Source organism: Miniopterus schreibersii (genome assembly GCF_964146895.1).
Source record: "Miniopterus schreibersii genome assembly, chromosome: 2".
Taxonomy (NCBI): domain Eukaryota; kingdom Metazoa; phylum Chordata; class Mammalia; order Chiroptera; family Miniopteridae; genus Miniopterus; species Miniopterus schreibersii.
The window spans coordinates 32,225,281-32,249,996 of NC_138102.1; positions in this window are offsets into that span (position 1 = coordinate 32,225,281).

The window sequence follows — 24,716 nt, forward strand, 5'->3', positions numbered from 1 at the left end:
CATATCAATATCACAAAAATTTTGCTGAAGAACTATTTGCATTGAATGTGGCCCTACTGCATAGAATATCTTATTACAATCTAATCTTTTAAACTCTGCAACTGAGTACTGATGAAGTAATATCAAATCTGACTCTAAGCTTTACTGTATATTTCATAGTTTTACAAGTGTGACTTACGCAATAACTAATACTTAAGATATTTCCATAAAATGTCCTATTGTTTTCTTATTTAGAGGATTATACACTAGTAAAAATGTCATCAGAAAGAACATAAATATATGTAAAATAAATTTATATATTACCTATATAAAGTCAGTACTTGGGTATTAAACTAAAATATTACTTAAGTCCACATCTATAAAATGTTTTTGAAAATCAACTCTATACTGGTACAATACTGCTATAAATTAATGTCTTTAAAAAGCCTTTTCTTCATAAAAGAAATGTTATAAGGATTTTTTTTTATAGTTATATTGTTTGTGGTTATAGCCAGCATGGCATCAACTTGTAAAAAAAAAAAAGTGAATATTTCCTCTAAGCTAATGAAGTGGTATTTCCACCCTTTATGTCACTAAATGCTCTAGGCCTTACCCTGACTTTTCAACTCACATGTCCATCTTTACTAAAACCATGTCTACTTTGGGGGCTATGATATATCTACTGTGCCCATATGATCTATAACAGAAAGAAATTCTCAAAAGGAATTCCCATTGATTAGAAATATTGCAAACATTTGTACAATGTGATTTATTAATATCTTAATAAAACTTCCATTGAAATAAAAGCTATAATGCAAAATGGCCTCTTTAAAATGAATGCAATAACAGCTTTGATTTTTCCTTCATTTTTGAGAAGTTATCAGGTTAATTGTGAGTTGGGAAAATACCAAATGAAAGAAAGTTGATAGGACCTAAACATATTAACAAATATAGTCTAATATATGATGTAATTTATTTGTTAAATAGATATGCTCTCCAGTGTCTGTCATTTGTCATGTTTTATTTCTCCTAACATTAAAAAAATTATGATTAACATGATCAACATGAGGTAAACATTACTGAATAAAAAACAACATTCTAATTACTAGCTGTGGTATCTAACTGCTGTAGTAGTTATGATATGTTTATGTATATAATACCACTTTTATAAACCTGCACAATATTAGGTTCCTAACAGGTGCTGAAAAAATTAACTGTTGAAACATTCTGAGTTTGAACAGTATAAATGCAAAATTTCTCTTAAAGAATGGTTTGGTGACAAGACTAGGACCTGTCCTAGCCACATCAAGTTAAGTTGGAAAAACACTGATTATAGAGTATGCAGCAGTGGACATTTTATTTAACCAAGATTGCTACTACCAAAGGAATTTGACGAAGGGAGAACAGGATAAAAGTTAACGCAACATAATTATTGTAATGACTAGGCAATGAATTAACATTGGGCAGCAGAGGGAAGTTAGGACATGAGGAAAGTGAGGAGCATTGAAAAAAGTTGTAGATCCTATGAGGTTTGAAATGTGTGAAGAGTCATCATGCTACTGCAAGTAAGCTTTCAGTACTTAAAATTAAAATTATGGCAGGTGTTCAACTGTTAGTAATGACAAGATCTAAGGAAAGACAAGTTAAACGTTTTGCTTTTTTAAATTAAGACTTATGAAATCTGTGTCCTACTAATCCCATATAGAAATATTGTTTGCTCTAGTAAAACTAAAAACCTTTGCTTTCACCACCCTCTGATCACATTGCCCCACCCCTTTTTTTTACTCTGTTTCTTGTTTTCCCCACCTTGCAGAATTCTGCTAGTTTTTCATCTATTCTTGGTACACTAGGCATAAGCTCCCTCCCATTTCTCATCAATTACATTATTAATGTTAATATACATCTTTGTAAGTTTTAAAGTGATTTTCCTCATAAGTTAATTAATATGAACTTTTCTTATTACAATGAACCTCTCATGATATAGATGTCAAGAACTTTTCAACAAGTTTATATCAACAAGTATATTAAGCACTTGTAGAAGAAATGAATTAATGAAATGAATGCAAAAACAATGAAAACCATTTTTGCTTCTCAAATCTTTTCTAGATATCACTAAGATACCCAGACCCTGGATTGACTGGACAACTGACCTGATGAAGGTTAACATTTTAATATTATTATTTTTACATCCTGACTTGGATTAATTCATAGTTTACTGAAATAGGACCTAGAAGACCTGTGTATTATAATTAACTCTATTTGTGGTAGACGATAGACTTCAAAAATGTCAAAAATGTCCAAGTATATGGTGATAGAAGATTAGTTGACTTTGGGGTGGTGGGCACACAATGCAATATACAGATTATGTATCATAAAAATGTACACTTGAAACCTATGTGACCTTATTACCATGTCACCCGAATAAATTTAATTAAAATAAATAATTTTTAAAAAGGAGCAGAGGAGGACATAAACAGAAAATAGGTAGTAAAAAGATAGACCTAAAACCAAATATATCAATAATTATACTATATATTAATGGTCTGAGCACACTTATTAAAAGACAGAAACTGCAAGATTAAATAAAATAACAAGATCCAGATATATGCTGTTTACAAGAAACTTACTATAAGTAAAATGATATGGGTAGGTTAAAAGTTAGAGGATAATAAAAGGTGTACCATGCAAACACAATCAGAAGAAAACTGAAGTAGCTGTATTAATAACAGGCAAAATCGACTTCATAACAAGGAAACTTGTAAGCAATAAAATAAATGTCATATAATTTATATGGGCATTATTTTCTCTGTTCCTAAAAGTGCATTACCAATCAATGTAATGGTGACTGAATGAAAAATATTTGTATTCTGTACTAGCAGTTACCAACTGTGAGATCTTAGGCAATCATTCTGAAACTCTCTTTTTTTCACACATACATGTTAATTATAAAATTACAGTCCTATTAAGAAGTTAAAATGATGTGAAGAAATATTTTATATTGTAATATTCTGAAGAAATATTAAATGTTCTCATACTCTCCTCTTATTAATTTTGGGTGAATTAATATTTTTATTTATGTTTCTAGTGCCTATATTAAATATTCTCATTTAAACTTATAAAAACTCAAATATCACATATCAACTTAAACTGAATTGTATATTAGTAATTAATATGCAAAAGATTCTGATATATCTAAAAATATAAAAAAATGTTTATGATCCTATTTTACTATTATTTTGCCTGTTAATATTTTCAAGTTTTAAAATTATATATTTTTTCTATTGTGTTAAAAGAAACTTTCCTTTATGTTCCTTTATGTTTTGTTGGCAAATGTTTTATATTCCTTTTTTTTTTTGTGGTAATGGTTTACTTCACCTCAATGACATAAGCATGTTTCAGAACATTTTTCAGTTATGTTCACTATATTATATTAAGTTGCTATTTAGATTGCTATTTTTTAACTGAGAAGATTTAGTACTAAAGTTTCTGTGCAACTAATCTCACCATATCTGTATCATGAGCAGAGCAAATTGATCATTTGCAAGAGAAAGAATTAATATAGTTCTCTCTTGGTGCTGGTGGTCTAGAACCAAAGAGTTGTAAAAAGAGACCCTACATTAAAAATTAAAGAGCATAGAAAATGCAGCATCTATAGTCCCAAATAGAATTCAGCATTAGATAACTGTGATATCATTTAGACCCAAATACGTTGCACTGGATTCATGGTAGCCAGATACTTCACTTAAAAGGCCCATTCATTTTTTTCATTTATTTTATTTGTTTAATAATCTTAAAATAAAGAGTGACTACATGTAAGATATTTAGCTGACTTTTAGTGAATAACTTAGTTTAATCTAGAAATTCTAAGTCTCATTAGTAAAATACATATGAAAATAAATAATCAAAAATAAAATGATTAGACCTATAATGCATGGATGAAGAAAATACTAGAGAATGTGAGCGTGGAGGTAAGCCTAAAGTTCAAAAACTCAATTCACATTTAATAGAAAAATGAATATTTTAATTAAACCTTACAGGAAGAGAAGTTAGAACTCCTTCTGCACAATAATAACAGCATGTAAAATCAGGAGAGGCACCTTCTTGGATCTTTCAAGATCCTAAGTAACAGGCTCTGAAAATAACCATACACATAGCTGGAATCACCTGGGTACTATGGTCATGTGGAAAGGACGATTAGGAAATCATCAGTATTTGTAACAATGCAATCCTGACATTTGCAAGGAGGAATTATTTCCTATATACAAAAGCAAAACTAAAACCTTTATACATCACATTAAATTTAATTAGTTAATGTGTTTTTTACTTTACTGCATTTGAAAGTTAGTGCTCTTTTGTCACTGCTCCACTGTGTCTAGTTGGAAAATATTTTCTCTTTGTGTTCTAGCAATTAGAAACCTTCTCAGTGTCACGTTTGTTTCTTCCTTTGGTAGCGGTCACATTATTGACCAAGTCTGAAGGACAATATGCAGTTATGAAAATTGGTTTTGTTATTTAGCGCCTGTTCAGATTCATATAAATGGTGTGATTCTCCCTGCACTGTATGTCAGTATAGCACAATGTTGGATTTGAGTGCATTTATTTAAAGATTCTCTTTCTAGGTACTCATAAAAATAGATGAATTCCAAATATCCCATAGTAAATCAGAAAGTTTAAAAAGGCATTCTGTGACAAGCTTGTATTAACACAGGGGTACTCAGCATTGTTTTTGTGATTGTAGTTGCAATATTGAATAGTATAGATGCTATTATAATTGTACAAACATTAAAGCTTCAAATATAATTAGTTAAATATTCTGGATTTGCTATATTTCTTAATTTTATGTCATTTCCTGTAGAGTTTCATTTCCAATTTTATAGTTTACTATAAAAATTAAATGGAGGTTGCAGGTTTGATTCCCCATCATGGCACATACCTGGGTTGTGGGTTTGGTCCCTGGTCGGGGCATGTACTGGAGACAACCAATATTTATCTCTCGTATCAATGTTTTTCTCTCTCTCTCTATGTCTCTCCCTTCCTCCTTCTCTAAAATCAATAAGCATATCCCCTCTGGTGGGATAAAAATAAATAAATAAATATATAAATCAATAAAATAAAAATAAAATGGATGTAGGAAAACAAGGGGAACATATGTGCAATACAGTCAAATTTATAAGGTTAGAAGATAACAAAATTGTGAATTTAAGAAGTTTCTTTCACAATGAAGCAATACATTTTCTAGTCAGTATCAATTTGATTCTTTTCCTATGGAACATAAAATGGAAGTTTGCATTTATTAAGCTTATTTTTTCTGTACCTGACTGTGTTTAGCCAGATGGCACAGCATCTGTTGAAGAAGATTCTTATTTTCCTTGGATTCTGGTTTTAATTGATAGAATTAATTTGTTCTTTAAGACATCATTTTACCTGGTACAGACAAATATCATTTTCTATAGCTCAAAACTCAAACAATAAAAATTCATTGAAAGTCAGTCATAATGGCTTTCAGTTGTATTAGGTTGTAGAAACCACAAGAAACTATTGTTACCAACCTTATTTCAAGAATAAGAAAGTTAGCTAGGCTTAAAAAAACTTTGTTTGACCATCAGAGAGCTGCAGTTGCTAGAAATCTAAATGAACTATAATGAAGACAGTAAAGAGCCCTTAATAAAGGAGAACAATGACTCTTGGCACTGCTGCTGGACAAGGAATGTGCCACAGATGAGAGTAAGGACAACCAGGACACCTTGGATTACACATTCAGAAGCCTTGTAAAGGCTGGCTCTGGCGATAGGAACTCAGAGAAGCTCCAGCTCCATGGTCAATCTACACCCAGATCTTTCTGCTGACCTCCATCAAGTGCCTTGGGGCACTTTTTTAAAAATTAAGGGCAAGCCAAGATTGTTTAGGGAAATCCCCTGTAGGGTCTTCTCCCTCCAAGTGTAAGGCAGCACCCATTGCCACCAGGCATGGGACAAAGATGCTGAGGGAGATTTCTTAGAAGATCTCACTGACACAGTTCTGCAAAGATTGGGTTAGCAGGGCAGGGCGAGCAGAGATTTCTCAAGGCACAGAAAGCCAGGAGCAGAAAGAGGGGGAAAAGAGATCTCCCTTGTGATGCTAAAAACTGGGATCTTCATTTTAAAGCAAACAAAGTCTCAAATGGTTCAGAGAACAGGTGGCTGATCTGTACATCTCAATGATATCTCCAGTGTCTCTGGGGATTAGATTTCAAGCAACGTTGAAAAAAATGCCCTGATTTTGGCTTAAAAATATTTGGAGCGCTTAGTGAACTGATTCTAAATATACTGCAAAAAGCTTCAGAACCAACTTATTTAAAGAATAGATTCACTCAGCTCCACACACTAGGATACTAACAGAAATCACGTGCCCTTTCTGGTGTATATATTATATACTTTTACAGTTCCCTTACCCAAAGTGTTTGGCATACATTTACTTTGCGACCCAATAATTTCATTGCTACATATTTATCCAATAAAAGTAAAAATAAAATTGTGTGTCCTAGAAAAAATACAGAAGAAAATTTATATTAGTCTAGTGCATATTAGCTCCAGACTGGAAAGAAGCCAAATGTTGATCAATATATGAATAGATAATCAATTCATCCTGTATTTTATACAATGAAATACCACTAAGCAATAAAAAAATACCTACTAATACAACTAAAAACATGAATGATCTCATAAGAATTATATTGAGCAGAAAATGCTAGATACAAAAAAAATTCTTTGATTCTATTTTTATAGTGTCTCAGAACAAGCAAAACGGATAGTGGCTGATAAAAATCAGAACATGTGGTGGGTGGTGGAAGATTGATACAGAAGTGGCTCAAGGCAATTTTTCTGGGTGATGGAAATGTTCTATATCTTGATTGGGGTGGTGGTTACATGGGAGTATTCAGTTATCAAAATTCATTGATCACGGTTATTTTGATATGTTTAAATTTAAAATTTAAAACATGGTTTTTTTAAATGTGTAAATCAGGCATCATAAATTTATACATTACCAATGAAGATATATCTGAATATTTTATTTACTAGTGAAAAAGCCAAAAAAGAGAGAGAGAAATATTCATGTTGTGTAGTATAGTGCTTGAATTTTTCAGGCTGAATACAGTTTTTATGTATAATTTTTTTTTGCCTTAGGCATCATCACATAATATTTCATATTCAAGCTATGGTTATTTAAATGTCTTATAGAAAATGAAACAAAGCAGAATGTAGCATATCAGTAAGAAGAAAACAATTAGAAAAAAGCACTTTAGTTTTTTTTCTATACTTCCCAGCTACAGAGTAGAATTTAAGAAGTGAAAGGTACTTATAAATTTAAAATTCCTTTTTTCATGCAATGCAATGTTATATACTGGGTAAAACTGCTTTATGTTATGAACGTTTTTATTCTATTTTAACCCAGTGAGTTAATTGGCTTGAGAGGCAGCAGAATAATAAAAATAAATAAATTTACCACATTAGCTACTATATTCAAAAGTAGACACTTTTAAAAAGTTCAAAACACTTGTCACTGTTGTTGTATGCCTACCAAATGGGTTTTATATGCTAGATCCATTCCTCACCCCTTGTTTCAATCTCTATCAAAAGTACTTACTGCAAATTTACTAAACTTTTCCTTCTCTTTATAATTCCAGGATTGTCTCTTTGAACATACTTATTTTATTGGACACTGCATTAGCCTACTTTCTTCAATAATTTCACCCATCAAATCCACTCCCTAACACACACACACAAACCTAGGTGACACCATTGCCATGAATTTGTGTAATTCAGAGCAGATACACATAGCTCAGTGCTATCCCCAAAAGGAAAAACTAACTACTACGTTTTATAAAAGAAATAATAGCAATAGTTCCAAAGAGCAAATAAGATCTCAGACCAATAGTATGTACATGGTGAAATCTAGCAAAATAACAGTCAACTCCCAATTTCACCTTTATCATAGATTGCCCTCACTGATTTAAAAAAATCCAGTCATAACCTATATATATTGTGAATTCTTCATCCAAATTGTCCAGCTTAAAACAATATTAATATGGACTCAGGAGTAGCTGGAAGGAAGTTCAAACACAGGTCAGCATGCAGCCTAACTGAGCTTAGATTTCTAGATTTTTAGCTTAAATTAGAAGATCATTAAAAATCAATGTACTGTGATGTGAAATGGCAGCTCTAAGTCTTGTACACAAACAATGCACAGGAACTTAGACAGGGTGTTGCCTCACAGATATGATGTGTTCTGAAAGCCCGACAAAAGCTTGCAGAGATTAAACATGCAAACTTCAAGGCTCTCATCCCCCCTCCCTCAGCGCCTTGGATGAGCTAAGTGGGTAGTAAAATGCCCTTGTAGTGAACTCAATATAGCCTATAAAATGTATATGGTTTGTAAAGAAGTACTTTACATAACTCTTCTAATAAGCACTGGGGCGAGAGACGTTGAGACAGCACGGAAGAAAGAGAGGAAGACAGAATAAGTGATTCAGATATGTCAAGAAACTGATGAGAGGAATCATTTGTCCTGCTGCTTTATTTTGTACATCTTTCATATCACTTTATTTATATACTTTTCTCAGTTATTAGCATTTTATAATAGCACATTGCATTAAAGCTAACATGAAGGAATACAATCATTTCACCTGACTCAATATCATATTAATCAGGCTGTGAGTGTCTGGATGATGCTTATAGGTCTACAATCATCTGACCCCATTTACAAAAATATCTTAAATGGAAAAAAAGGATTCTAAACAGAAATGATCTTTTTTTGTGTGTGTTTTGTATTTGCAAAATAGAGGGGCCTGAAAATTAAAATAATAAACTAAAATGTATGTAAAGGTGAAGGAAAAATACTATTCACTTATGCTATTACTATGCAACAGAATGCCAGATTTCCCTCGGAGACCTGTTATCAAAGCGGAAAGGACAAAGCGAAAGCACCATCCTGTAGGAGTATCACTACTTAATGCTAAACATGCCTGTTACATCAAGACAGATGACATTTCCCTGGGTCTAAATTCTTAAAGGAATTTGTTACTCTATGTCCTTAGATTAGATACTCATTAATTAGTGGAAAACAGTAGCTTACAAAGTCCTGAAAGTTTTTTACATGAAAGAAAATGGTAGAATTTCTTAATCTAGCCCCTCCTTATGTGAATCTTCCATAATTAAAGTTTACTGGGTTAAGACATTTCCCTGCAGGCTTACTCTAATATGTTATAAACAGGCAGGGTTTCATTTTCTCAGTTAATATATGTTATATATACCCATATATGACTAAACCATTGACAAAAGCATGACAGAGTTCCCTAGATTTCTAACTTATCATTACTTTCCATGTTGAATATACTTAAGTATATTCAAGTTTCATCATATTCTATATTACAGACATACAAAGTTCCAGGTTCTGTAAATAGAAGGTAGGCAAGTGTCAAGTTCAAACATGGCCTGTTGATCTCTAGTCTCTCTTATCATCTCCTTTTCAATTTTTAAATTCATCATGTGATTATTTAGTTATAATAATTAATCACTACAGCCTACAAACAATAAAATCTATTTCTAAAAATTTGGAGGAAATAGACAGTTACAATTCAGAAGTTTCAGGCGATTTTGAGAATGATAAGTTTACTTTGGGCATTTCTAAACTTTATTTGAAAAATAGCCTTGAAATTTGAGCACACGAGGGAAGGAGGGATACACATGGTCTTCATTTGTTTATATCAATCAATATAATCATAAACATGCTCATTATATTGTTATCTATAGTTCTGCTATGCTTAAAACATTTATGATAGTAAAAAATGAACACATAAATTGTATGTAGATGCTTACATATAATGTCTACATTAGAAATCTTGTTTCTAATACTCTAAATGATAGGCTGTTTAAAATGTCTTTCTCTGAAGAAAAATGACCTGTATTTGGAATTCACATAAAACATACTATCAACAGATTGGAATATTTCTAATTAAACTTTCCTTTGGGGCAATACTGAACTCTTGTCCTTTATTGCTAGTCACAACAGTTGAACATTTTTTTAATGAAACTGATGTAAAATGAATGTTGTGTGTGTGTGTGCATTTCTTATTCAACAGTTCTATATCTGGAAAATTAAATTAAAAGTGAGCCTCACCGATAGAGAACTTCTACCTGAAGGGTCCAATAACCTGTCGTGTGCACTTCTCTAGGGCTTGAAACGCCAAAGGCTCTCACAGGCAACTTGCCCACAGCACGTAGACTCTAGACATAACATCTCACACTTGTGGGGACAGGATATAGAGTATTGTGGGATAAGGCCACCTAGTTGATTTCCAGAAATGTGGGATAAGTATCAAGATTATTTTAAGAGAAAAGCATGTTTTCACCAAGGGCTAGGGAGCCCATGGCAGAGGAGTCAGGTCAGAAACTGGTGATTTCAGTTAAAGAAACCTTTCTGTAGGATGTCTCTCCATAGATGCTTTCTCCTTGCTGTTTGGAAAAAGCTCTATATAGCATACAAATAAAAGTATTTCCTTCTTGTGTTCTATGGTAAAATGTGATCAAGCCACCTAGTTTTGTGGGATGACGTTGCAGAAAAAAAGGAAGGAAAGTCTCTCTCTCTCCTCTTCTCACTCCTCTCTTCTCTCTTTCTTTCCCCAATCCCTCTCTACTAGTGCCTATGGCAAGGAAGTAGCAGCCTATCAAAGGCCTGTGTCCAGAACTCCTAGGGGAGCCCACAAAGTAGGAATAGATGCCCCTGGCGGGTTGGGGGCTTGTCAGACACAGAGGAGAAACTCCTAGCTGGACAACTCATGAGCCTATATGAAAACAGCTCCATGTTCATTTTTCCATATGTAGCAGGAGAGTTTTCTCAAAAGAAGGGAATCAGCTTTCAGAGTATAAATGTGAAATGTGGAACCCATAACAACACTGTTATTTTAAAATGTAAATATTTCTTACTTGATTTCAAACACATTATTATTTTTGTCTTGTGACAGTATTTGGAGCCTAATAATTTAAGCTGATACTTCCACCCTTGCTCTAACTACATATTTTAATTTTAAATGTTGTGAAATGAGAAGTGATTTCATCATGCCTCTTTTTAACACAAATTCAAAAACTTCCTCAGAGATGAATGAATTGGCTTTACCTCAAGCCAGGACCCGTGGGCCCTCTGTGCACTAGGGGACTGGGGACACAGCTGACACTCAAAGCCACAACAGCTGCTGGAGCTTGGTTCTTCTGAAGGTGGGTTGGGGAGATGGCTTTTAACTTACTGCCTTCCCAATGGAAACAAAGAAAATAATTTGCTCTATTAGATCATAGCTTGTCTTGGAAATCATCCAACTGGGGAAGGGCTTTAATTTTTGCTAGTATTCTGAAGCGACCAACAGTGGAAGAGGGTACTGTGTGCATGAGCAATTCAGGAATTGAGAGAATGATTACAAACAACATACTAGTTTTGAACTGCAAAGCAGTTCAAATATTCCAATGGAAATGTCTCAGAAGCATAACCATACCTCTCTAACTACAACATTCTTAAATGCTCATATCAACCAAGAATTAAGAAGCTACCCAGAGATAACAACACTGTTTTAAGAGGGGATTAAATCAGATATTTACCTAGGAAAGGAAAACTTTATGCCTTATTTTCACTGTCCTTTTGTTCATATTGATTTTTATCATAATTTGGAAACATTTCCAAACACAAAAGCAGAATAAACCTCCCTTTCTTATTACGCCAGAGACTTTTTAAGCAGCAAAGGATTTTGATTTAGATTCAGGCATTAAAATTAAATCACACATCCTAAGGAAAAATGATCCGTAATAACGAAAGCCCCACACATGGGATATGAAAGTGCGATTGAATAATGAAGGGAAGTACAGTTGCAGTGTTTGGGGCGAGTATGATTAAATGAAGAGGGTGCTTTGGAAACAAATTTCTTCACTGTCATCTATCGATTGCTGGCATATTAGCAAACAAATTACTGGAAGAGATGAATACCATAAATTAGAAAGGAATTATTTCTTCTTAATTAAAGTAGCTTCATTTATGGATGCGCTGTGGAGGCTGCTGGGATGGCGCCTGAAGGTACAATGGCAGGGCCCGCTGGATTCTTCAGCAGCAACAGCTTATGAGGGCCGCCGCTCTGGAACTTACTTGCTGGCTCCAGCCACCAGGTAGTGAGAATGCCTGGTTCCAGTACTGGCATTTGGCTCATTACCTGGAATTCCTGACTCACCTCCATTCATGCCACCCAAGGCAGTGACCTAGGTCAAAATGCTTCTTCATTAATTCTGAGCTACTTTGAAAGCTCTGAGAATGAGCCCTTTTCCTTCTTTTAAATCAACATCTTTATCTTGTTTGGCCCATCTTAAGATTTTCTGATTAAAATGTTTATTAGTGCTAGTTTAACCAGGTTACAGAGTTTTATAACATTTTTTAAAAAGATATTTTCTTTTTCTGTTGGGTGATAAGGATCATTATAGGGCATACTTTTTTATTAGCAGAGTAAACAGATGAGAATTGGAATCCAATGAACTCATGTGAAGGTTTTCCACCCATCTAATGTTTGTGCATGTGTGAGAGTGGTTTTTAAGGCACTAATGTTTTGAGAAAACATGGAGCTGGTTTCATTCACTTTGATTTCCATCACACAAGAATGCATTTTTCAGTTAGTCCTCATAAACCAGAGACCTTTTTATTTCATAGTGGGTAGAAAAATTGCCAGTCTAGCTATTACCAAATCTCTTTCTGACCCATGCTATGTGATGCTGTATTAATTTTACTTCAATCTTTGACTGCTGAGAGATTTAAGTATATAACCCATAAAATATTAATGATAATCATTGTGTGATATGTTCAGAGAGAATTAACTTTTTAAAATCCATTTAAATCCATATATATATATATATATATATATATATATATATATATATATATATATCTTTATTGATTTCAGAGAGAGGAAGGGAGAGGGAGAGAGAGAGAGAGAAACATCAACGATGAGTGGATTGATTGGCTGCCTCCTGCCTGGCTCCGACTAGGGATCAAGCCACAACCCGGGCATGAGCCCTGACGGGGAATCGAACCGAGATCTACTGGATCTTAGGCTGATGCCCAACTGCTGAGCCATGCCTGGCTGGGCAGAGAATTAACTATTCCTATTTATAGGAAATATAAAAGAAAAAAGAAAGGAAGAAAGAAATTTTTCACTGTTGTAACACTAAAAATTTCCCAAAAAATTTCTAAAAAAGAAAAATAAATCCCTACATTATAGGTTTGGGATGGAAATAATATGTGAACATGTGCAGAAGGGCTTTGTAGCTAAGAAGTCCTCTATGTGTAAGAAGGTAAGTGCTCTTATGATTATTGAAGAGTAGTGATGCTTAATACCAACTAAACTTGTCAAAAGTTTTCACAAGTCAATTGTGCCTTGAGATCTTGAATAGATAAATGGAAGTGCCTTCCAAGATAGCATTTAAATAACGGTTTCTTCCTCAAAGTGTAGAATGAAAGGCTAATGTTAAAATGTCATGAAATATTACTTGGTGGCTCACACCTGCTATTCTTAGATGATGTGAATGAACAAGTTTGAAACATGCCTGCTGGGCCCGGCTGGGCATGGCTCAGCCATTGAGCATTGGCCTAGGTCCCAGGGGATCGCAGTTTGACTCTTGGGCATGGCACTTACCCAGGTTGTGGGCTCCATCCCCAGTCAGGATGGGGGGGAGCTACCTGGTCCATGACAATTCTCTCATCATTGATGTTTCTCTCCCTCTCTCTCCCTCTCCCTTCCTCTCTCTGAAATCAATAAAGACATATTTAGCAAACAAACAAACAAAAGCTCCATGCGTCCTGGTCTTTCAAGGAGCATTTAAAGAAAATCAAGGACAACTGCACAAAGTCAGTATTTATTTCTTTCCCATTTGCTCTGCAAATGTCTACCTACTCTTTTAAGTGAATACATTGTCAGATTGATAAGCTGTTTCTATATAATTTTTAAGACATTTTCTAGGAAAATTAAGACACTAATTGTAAAGAAGGAAACAACATAAAAGCTTGTATGTTTGAAAAGCCAGGAAATCCATGGGTAGATCTATTCCATGTATATTCATATGTGTCTATAAAGAATGTCATAAATTTCAAAATCAAATCTTTTTTATCTGGTGCATAATCAAGTACAATAAAATTCTTAAATTTTAAACTCATCCTTCAAATAACAGCTCTAAAAGAAATCCAGTATTAAAAAAGAGAATTACGTGTGTGTGTGTGTGTGTGTGTATGTGTGTGTACACTGAACTGAGCTCTCTGTTTAAGGTACATGAGGTTCAAGAGGGTGCCTTGGCTCTCTGTCTGTGGTCTCTTGTCTCCACCCTGTCATTCTATATGCACAGTTTAAAGATTGCTGAAATAGACCTGCAGAAGGAACATGAGATTTCTGATCTTTGGCTTTAAGTAATAAAATAAAGCTAAAACTGCAGAAGTATAATGTCTTATGTCACCTTAGGAAAATTTTACCTTTACAAGAACTTGTCAAAAATTAACGATTCTTTCTACATTTATTAGAAGTAATATTATCCACTTATTAGGAGCAATGAACTTTATAGTATTCTGTGTAAGTTATTCTGGATAAAGTTTAGGTGATATTATTTCGAAGAAAAAGATAAGAAGAAGCAGCAGCCTGAGTGAATTATCCAGCCCGAATCATCTCTTATTATATTAAACAATATCAAGATTTTTTTATTAACTCAAGTCTTTAAACTAATTTACCCTAAATGACACTAGCAGTACCCAGCCCATTTCCATATCTCTTAATACTTTTATTATCAACAAAACATGTTCATTTAGTTCACAAAGAATTTCCATTTAAAAAAAAAAAGAGACTTACAAGATACATAAAGCACGAAACTATTCTCAACAATGCCACAATTCCCTAAAACATAAAGTCCAATAAAAATACCCTGGGAGTAGATAAAGTCTGTGAATATGCTATAAAGTGAAGATCACACGCTGAACTGACATTTATTAATCATAGTAAAATGCCCATTAAAATTAAATTGCATGTGCGTTAAGCAGAAGCATTCAGGATATCATAAGATGAAGCACAGCATTATGGTTAGCCCGGCCTGAGTTGTAACCTGAGACCTGATGTTACATTTGGTTCTTCCGTCCTGGGTTCACTGTTCTTTCTGTGGCTGGGCTATGTGCCTTCAGCTTCACACTGGCCTGTCTGTGGCCTCTTTTCATGACCAAAAATGGTTTCTCATGATGCATGCTAACAATGAATAACTGCCAACAAAAATTATCATATTTTATTTGATCCTGTTCAATTTGGGAAGAACAAAATAAAAGCAACAGAAAAAAACATTGTTTCATTTTTCAGTTCCTTGAGATCTAGACAAAAATGGGAAGGGGTGCTTTCTAAAAGCCGTCGCAATCATTGTCAAGAGAAAGCTGGTAAGTGCCATTTATTGAATGACCTGTAGTGCCAGGATCCCAAGAGGCCAGGTGGGAGTGCTTGTGGCGATGTTGACTTCAGCTTTGACAGTGGGGCATGCCTGAAATATCAGGTCCCCAAACTTTGGTCACAAAAGGCCTTGGGAAGGAGTTGAGGAGTGACAGTACTTTGTTTTTATTTTGTTTTGGTTTTGTTTCTCTTTTCCTTTCCTCATGTCTAGGAGACCAGCATTCAATCATCTCCATTATACTTCAGCACAGTTTACTCACCTCTGGATTGTGCTTCATCGGTGTCTACACTCATCACCATGTTGTCAGAAACAGAATCCAAAAAATTTACTTAGTTTGTAAATGTATAAATAGAGCTAAATTTAGGATTTTCCAGGCAGACTGGGATGAGTTGGTCACCCTAATTTTTGACTACATTATTTTCTGGTAAGTGGAGATAGCTACTGATGTACTGGCCTCCAAAAGTGGAAATCTTCTCAATTTTATTACTTTAGGGACAATAAGGGTGGAGGTATTTTTGAAAGAGAAACTAAAGTGAGTTTAGCTGTAAATTGTGAGATGTGAAGTGTAGTGAATTTACAACAAATTTGAGTCTCATTTTGCAAAAGGTACTCAAGGGGAAAATTGGTGTTTATCTATAATGATCACTTCCTGTATTATCATTTATACAATGGTAAAGTTCTTGCCACATTGAAATGCAAATGAAGCATATTTCAAGATGTCCCCCAATATCTTTTAGGGAACACTTGCTAATATAATTTAGACCTTTAAAACAGAACAGGGTGCCCAGCCGGGCATGGCTCAGCGGTTGAGCGTCGACCTAGGATCCAGGAGATTGGGGTTCAATTCCCAGTCAGAGCACACACCCGGGTTGTGGGCTGCAGCCAATCAATGACTCTCTCATCATTGATGTTTCTCTCTCTCTCTCTCTCCCTCTCCCATCCTCTCTCTGAAATCAATAAAGATATATATATATAAATAGATATTAAAATAAATAAATAAATAAATAAATAAATAAATAAATAAAAATAAATAAAATAAAATAGAACAGGGTAAGTCTTAGATGATAAGTTCTTAATAAGTTTATTGCCCAAACTAAATATATGCACATTAATTAACCAAATTACTGTCATTATTTGTAATGACTAGTGGCTGATGAAGTTGATTTAATACAGTGCTCAGAAGTTAGTCATGGGCCAGACATGAACACTATTTACTCTCTTCCCTATTTCAGTTATGGATCAAGTTAGAGAAGGTCCACAATATACTCTTTGTGAAATAATTCTTGACACTGTATGCTAGAAAACAGATCTTTGAGTTGCTTTTAATGTAAAATATCGAAATAAAGTTTTACTTGAATTTACTAATTTCATACCTTTGGTAAAACAATTGTCTACTATTGTCTAGGCTGCTTTGATATTATCACACACACACACACAAAGAAATTCTATAAAACCATATGTTTTGTTTCCCTGTTCTTCACATCTAATCTATTTACAGGTGTTTCCAGATCAGTCTCCAAAGTAGTTCTTGCCATTGGCAGCTTGTCTCCATTTCACTACTAGCAGCCCAGTTACTGAGACTGTCAATTCACTAATTTTAAGAGCACCCAAACTGTTCTGCCTTCTCCTGATCTTATTTCCCAGACTGCATTCTCCATGCAGGTGCTAGAAGGTATCTTTGTGTGTAAAAATATTATTTTGATGTTGTTGTTGTTTAAAACCCTTGAGTGGATTTCCAGTGCCTTATGATAAAGTCAAAACTTCAAGCTAAGGAACCTGACCACCCCCTTACCTCCTGTCCTCATCTGATATCACTCCCCAGGACCCCCTCCCAGTAGTGCCTGTCCTCAGGGATCCTTGCCTCTCACCCTTCCCCTCCTAGCACAGGTCTGTTCTCTCTGTGCCCCTGGCCTTGCACCGCCTTAGCCTCTACCTCATCCATCTAATGCAAGCTCAGATGACACTTGCACAGAAACATCATCTGACATCATCAAAGAAGCCCTGCTCCACTCTACTTATCACTCTGTTTTGTTTACTACAATTTCAGAGTCTAAATTTTATTTATTTATTTATTTATTTATTTATTTATTTATTTATATTTTATTATTTTATTTCATTGAGCTCTGACAGTAAGGCTCTCCTTGTCACTTTATTGCTATATTCCATCATTACTCAAAGCATGGAGTAGATGCTCAATAAGAACTTGTTGAATTAAAATATTATTGATGCTTTCTATTTCTCAAGCTTAAAAAATAATTTCCTCATTTGGGGTTCAATGTGTAATTTTTAAATATTGAAAGTGATATATTTGTTTTGTTGTTTTTATCTTGCTCTTACTTTCCTTTTCAATTAATGTTTTAATCTAGGATAAACAGCTAAATGTGTTCCTTGATACCTTGATTATACTACTGTATAAGGTTTATAAAATATCTGAAGAAAAAAATGATATCAAATTAATGAAATGAACCTGTAAGACAATTTTTACTATATTTAGACATTAATTGAGATGAGAATATAACAACTCTTCTTTTTATAAGATCTATATTTTGTTACATAATTAAAATATTATTTGCAGTGTCTCATATATAACAAAAATAGTAACTAAAACAAAATCATTACTAGAAATATATATATGTATATATTAAAATGCTGACATTGATCTTGTTGCAAATCAATAGAAAATATCTTTCCTCATTTAAAAAAATGCTCAATTATTAATTATTCAAAAGTAAAGGATTTTTTTTTGTTATTGTTCACATACCTGATGTTTTCAGGAGAGAAAAAAATGGTATTGATTTGAAATAGAACTCTTGAGTTGAAGAACTAAAATAAAGATTACAATTATTTTGACAATGTAGGATTAAAAATTACAGTGTCAGGGTATAGGTTCATGATGAATCATTTCCCCAAAGAAAGAAACTGCTCTTACAAAAGAAATAGCAATAATGTTGTCATTTCTTTTAAATTTCAGTTCAATTAGAAACATGCTGAGGAAAGAATGAGGTGTGAAGAGAAGAGAAATTTGTTGAGTGCTTATGATGTGACTTTAGATACATCAGTTCATTTATTCCTCCCATGATCACTTTTACTCCACACCACATTTTTTATATAAATTAAAACTGAGTAAGAGATATAACCGAACTTAAATGGCTAGTAAATGGAAGACAGTGATTTGACTGCAGATGTATCTGTTTCTAAACTCATTGCCCTAGGGACACTGGAGCTTCCCCACCCCATTCATCGTTACTGCCGCTCTCTCGGTGTACAGTAAACTAGGGGCCCCTCACACCCTGGAGCCCTGCAAGCCATGGCAGCCACCAACACCAAGGAGTCAGGAGTGACCTTAGTTCCAGGAGTTTCTTCAGAAAGGCTGAAATATAAAATTATAAATGTAAGTAAAATTACAATGGAAAGCAGTAATAAGTGGACATTGTTGGACTTAAATAATTTTTACAAATTTGAGTTAATTACTATGTAGCTAAAGAAGCTGCTTCTCTCTTCCTTCATTCTCTGCTCATTCTGTCTTTCTTCTCTCTCTCTTTCCTGTACTTCAACTTTTAAAAACAAATTCCAAAGTTTTTCATACTTTCTGTGAAAATGTAATCCATTTCAAAAAGAATTAAGAACAGCATCTCAAATCTCAGAAACAAAACTTTTAACTACTGTTTAACCTCTTTCTGTCTCTGCACCCACACACTCTCCCGTATTAATTAACATGCACAGAATCATATGCAGGCTATTTGGAAAATGTCTTTACTCTAGTCAATAATACATAGCATAGTTCCATGGCAATGCATAGAAATGTATGTTGTTTTTCTAAGTAATGGCATCAAGGTTTTACATGGATATAACATACAGTCTATCACTACTTAGTTATGGAATTTTAAGTCTTTTCTAAATATTTTGAAAAATATTAAGACAATATAATTAATAATCTTGCATTAGCTTCTTTATACAACTTTTCCAATGATCTCTTTGCAAAATGTGAGTAAGTTTTCTGGGTAAAGGGTTGGCGCATTTAAATTTGATGCACATTGCTAACTGCTTAATTAAAAGTTTACATGAAAATAAATTTCCATATACATATTTCACACACATTCAAATACAGTATTTATGCTAAAACAAGTAACAAAGGTTTTGACATTAACATCGCTTACCTTTCATTACTCTCATGGTTTTCTAAGAATAATAGAAGTATTTACTCTTTCTCTATATGTTGTAATATGTTAGTTATATAGAACATGTGATTATTAAAGGTTTGAAATAATTTGCCTTTTAATAATTCTATTTAAACTTCTACTATATAAAAGTAATTCTCAGAGAGCTTTTTCTATTTATCTCAAAGTTACAAGTGCATTCATTTTTCTATTGCTTCTTGAGTCATATAGGTTGGTATATTTCTTTTTACATTTTACTTATTTTTTCATTTACTCATTTTTACTGAACTTTTTTTATTTTTTAGTGTTTCCTATGTGTGGGACAGAGTTCTATATTTTCAATGAACAAAAGTCAAAGATCCCTGGACTCATAGAGTTCGTATTCAAACAAAATGAGAGAGAAAATAAAAATTAAATACACAAATGTTCTAGTATGTTAGAAGTTGAGACATACTAAAAAGAAAATAAAAGTAGAGCACGTTAAGGAGCATCTGGAGTGTTGTGTAATGGGGAGGCAGAGGAGGAGCACAGTTTGCAGCATTAAATAGGATCTTCCAGTTCATTTCATTGAAAAGGTAAATTTATGTAAAGAAAAAGCTTGATGGAAGTGAGAAAGTTTAAAAAATTAGCTAATGGAACTCATTTTCCAATAGAGGGAATGGTTACAGCAAAACCGTGTGGCAGGAATGTGTTCCATGTGTTCTAGGCTCAGCAAGCATCACATACTATTGAGCTGAGAATTGTACAAATTATCATGCAATTATTTGCATTAATCTAGATCTTCTGTAGCTCTCTGTGTTCTAATCATGGCTCCACTACAGGATCTTTCTGACCTTCTATAAAACACTTTACTTCCCTATGGCTCAGTTTTCTCATTTAGAAAATGAAGATTTAAAAATGCTGACCTTAGTGTGTTGATGAGAGCAATGAAAGAATAAATACAAGTAATAAATACAAGTAACACATTTAAAATATTGTCTAGTCCAGGGTAAGAACTAAAAATGGGTTAGCTATCATGACCAGCACCATCAATATCATCATTTCTCCCACAAGAGGAATTACTTCTGTTAATATCAAGTTGTTAGAATTTTTGTTATTTTTGGATGTTTGTTTGCCTCAATATCCTAGGTTGGTCGATATCAAAGATACGTATTTTTCTTTAGCTTCTCAGATATCTAAGGTGGTAAACAGATTTCTAGAACATAGGAACCTATGATTTGTCTTTTGTAGTGGATATTATTAAAACTTCCGCCCAGGGCGAGTCTATCAGATTGGGAATATCCCGATCACTAAGGAGTGCACTTCTGGTTGCATCCGAGGTAAAATTCTAGTATTTCTCCAGCCTTAGTTTGCTCTAATAGGAGATTCTCTTTGTTTGTTTGAACTCTGACTCATCCGTTTTAATCCTCAGTTTCCCCCTTTTCACAAACACATGCTGCTTCTTTATTGTGATGCTCTGATCCAGATTGCTGCTCTTTTTATATCATTTCTACTTCTGCTTCCATTTCGCTTCCATATGCCACCTTAAATGGTGAGTGGAATTCCAGCTGGAGCCCTGTCTCACTTGGGATCCTCAGTGATTTTCTATCTATGGTGTGTGGAATTGTTTGAGTGTGGGAAGGTGGATATTTGACGTTTCTGTGATCCATCATTGTTCTTGGTCTTAACCCTAACATGTATGACTATTGATGAAGGGATTTTATTTATGATATTTTTTGCCCGTTAATTTGCTTCATATTTTTAATGGTATATAAAACAGTGCTCCCTTAAAAGGGAGCCAATGTGTAGATTTTTTAAAATGTTCTTTTCATTTGTTCAAAATCAATATTGATGCTTTTCTTGAAGTTTGCCTTGAGCTTAGGGTCCCTCCCAAATTCAATACTAATTAAATAATCTGTGTAATCACTCCTTTGTGCATTTTAGTCAGAGAATTAGAATTATTTTTTTTAGAATTAGAATTCTGAAAGTCAAAGGGAAAAAAAGTTCAGCATTAAGAACCCAGGAATAATTCATCCATGTTAATAAAAAAAATTCCACCAGACTTTGCTTCCAGTTCTTTAAAACAAATGTTGTATATATCATATTCCATATTATGTCTGTCTTAAAAATTGAGTTTTATTGTTTCTCAGTTGAGTATTCTCATGTTGCATACAGTAATCCATTTAAATATTATTTTATATGCAAATATGGGGTTGTAAGTCATAAGAACCTGCTTTAATATTGTTCCCAAACCATTGGTTAATTTTTCAAGACTCTTGTGGGCTAGAACATCCATTCTATGTGCTGTTAACAACTATTTATGTGGATTTCTGTCTTTTAGGTTATGGCTCATACACGTTCATAACTGCAATTTTGAACAAAATTTTGCTCTGTCTTTAGCACATGGCTACACAATGACAAGCAGAGAAGAATTTACAGGTGTACTGTTTCTTTAGTGAGTAATTGAATAGTCTCCTATGTAATGTTCCATTAGCCAGTTTGTGGTGTGTTGGTCTTTATTGGGAAAGGTGGGTAATGGGAAAGAGTTCAGTCAATAACTGTGCATTGGTAGCTTCCCTGGTCTCCCAAATGATCCAGGTTGCCTATCTGTAATGTAACAAGGAGAAGCCTTATGCCCAATTCTAGTTTGTTTTGCTGATTGACCTAGTGAGAAGTCATTTAATTTATTTGGTCCTTAAGTTTTGCAGCTATAATGTGCAAAAAATAAAAGCTTTCTCCAGGCCTTTTCTATAGAGCACCCTGATACTCTTATTCTAAACTTCAGTAAATCTTAATTTATGAGGAATCTGATCTGAATTAACCAAAATGTCTGTTCAAGTTCCTTCAACTTCATGTCTAGCTTGGTGTTCAGGCAGACCAAATAGCAATCAAGTTGGTATGGTTTGAGATCTACCCACAGACCTATGTGTCTAAAAGCACCATACTTCTCAATCTCCTGTTATAAACTGTTCACAACTAGATTTAATCTGTATAAGCAGCTAGTGATTTAGAGACTTTAATTTTCATTCAAAGGTGGACATGGTGCCAGGCATTTAACAGAAGACATGGTACATAGGAGGTGCTTTATAACTATTGAAAGAATAAATTGTATGGAAATGTTAATGTCTATAACACTAGACTCCAGTAATTTAGGTTATCACAAATTACTTTCCAAACGGAAATAGAAGTCATCATCTGATTAATATTGAAAAGATAAACATAACACAAAAACTTCTATTTTTTACTTTTTAATCTTAGTTTTTTAGAAAATGTACATTCTGTGATATAAATCACAAAGGAAGCTATCTGGATTTTCCAATTCATTATATTATTAAGATTAAGATGAAAGCAAATTCTGCAAAAATCACCAAATGCTTTTTAAGGCACAATCTATTATTATGCCACTGTTTTCAGCCAATCATTTTGTGTGCCTCTTTTGATTCTTAAAATACTTCTTCTAAAATGGGATAGGAGATGGATTTTTTCAGCTGTCATGATTTAAAGGCAATTTTTTACAGTTTCCTTTACACCTTTACTTTTCAAAATATCCGTGTCTGTCTTCAAAGTCTCTGTCTGTAACTAAACTATTTTTTCACGAGTTAGGAAAAACACACTCTAATATTATCCTGAACATTTGGAATAGCAATTTACCAAGTATTGTTTAAAATATTTTGAGTTAATTTTTAAAAAGAATTTAATACATTTTACTTTTAAAAGAGATTAAGTATGATCAATCATACTTAATAATTAAGGGTGATCCTGTGGAGACGTTCAATCCTTCCTTCTGGTTATGGTTGAGATTGATGCTTGGCTCAGGATCTATTTATCCCTTAGCAACTATCCCTGGCTTCTATTGGCAGAGACTTGACTTCACTCTCTTGATCATACCATTAATGTTTATTCTCACAAGTACAAGAGTTCTAGAGGTGGCAACCCAGTGCTGAAATAGGTGCTCCATCAGGCAACTAGGGAAACACGCTCTTTCTATTTATCAGTTCTGTACTTTTATTACTATTTTTCCTGTTCAAAGAATCTCATAATCCAATACAACTACAGTTGTCCCAAAACCATCATGTCTAAATTCTAGGCAAGTGGTAGAATGCAAGTGGACAGAAATCATTTCAGGACTAATGAGCAAAAATTTTATAATTCCTACTTCAAATAACAAACCTCAAAGCACATTTCCTAGTCTTGTGCAAGCTACTCAGTTCCAGTCACACACAGCAGGTCACAGCCCAATCTCATCCTCCTAAAGGCCTTAATGACCCATATGTTGAAGACTTCTCTCATTTTTATTCTGTATGTTTCCCATTAACTCTTGGTTTAAACTCCCACTGAGTATTTTTATTATGAATTCATCTTTGTTTTTGACAAGTGGGAATTCCCTTTTTATGAATTGATACATGGCTATGAACTGAAGTTGCACTGAATTTGTCATATTTTCTCAATATCTCTTATATGTTTTTGTGTTTGCACATTAGCTTTCTCTGTCTTATATAATGAAGTTCCCAATATCAATCATTTTGTTATGTGGACAGGCTTTATCACAGTGAATTTCAATTATGCTGCTAGAACCAATTCTAGGTCATACTCAGTTTTGGTCTTTTTCCATGGGACAGTTCAAAAAGATTAACAAAAATAAAAACAATATCTTAAATATGCTTCCACTACAACTATCCACTACACTTATTTTCCCATGTGAATGTTGCAGAGATTAAAAAAAACAAAACTGACTGACAAGGCCTTTCTGGTATAGATTAATTAGATCCAAAATCTGTGTGGTGCAGGTGAAAGGGAGCCAAACCCAGTGTTCCAGGAGATGTGTCTTTCACAGTGCTCGTAGCCTCGCTTTCTCACAAAAATGGTCCCAGAGGGGATAGTTTTATGAACTTTCTCAAGTTGCTTTTATACACTGATTTTGACAAGTATTCTATTATAATTGCATTACCAGCAACCTCTTCTCTGTAATTGTTCTCATCCTAAGCACAATCTGCACCAAACACCATGAGAGAAATGTTTTCAGAGTGAAATATTTCCTGCAAACCCTTTCTTTAATTAAAAGTCTAAGTAAATGTAGCCATTCTGTGACATCATTGTTATCACGATGAATATATCATCCAAATCTAGG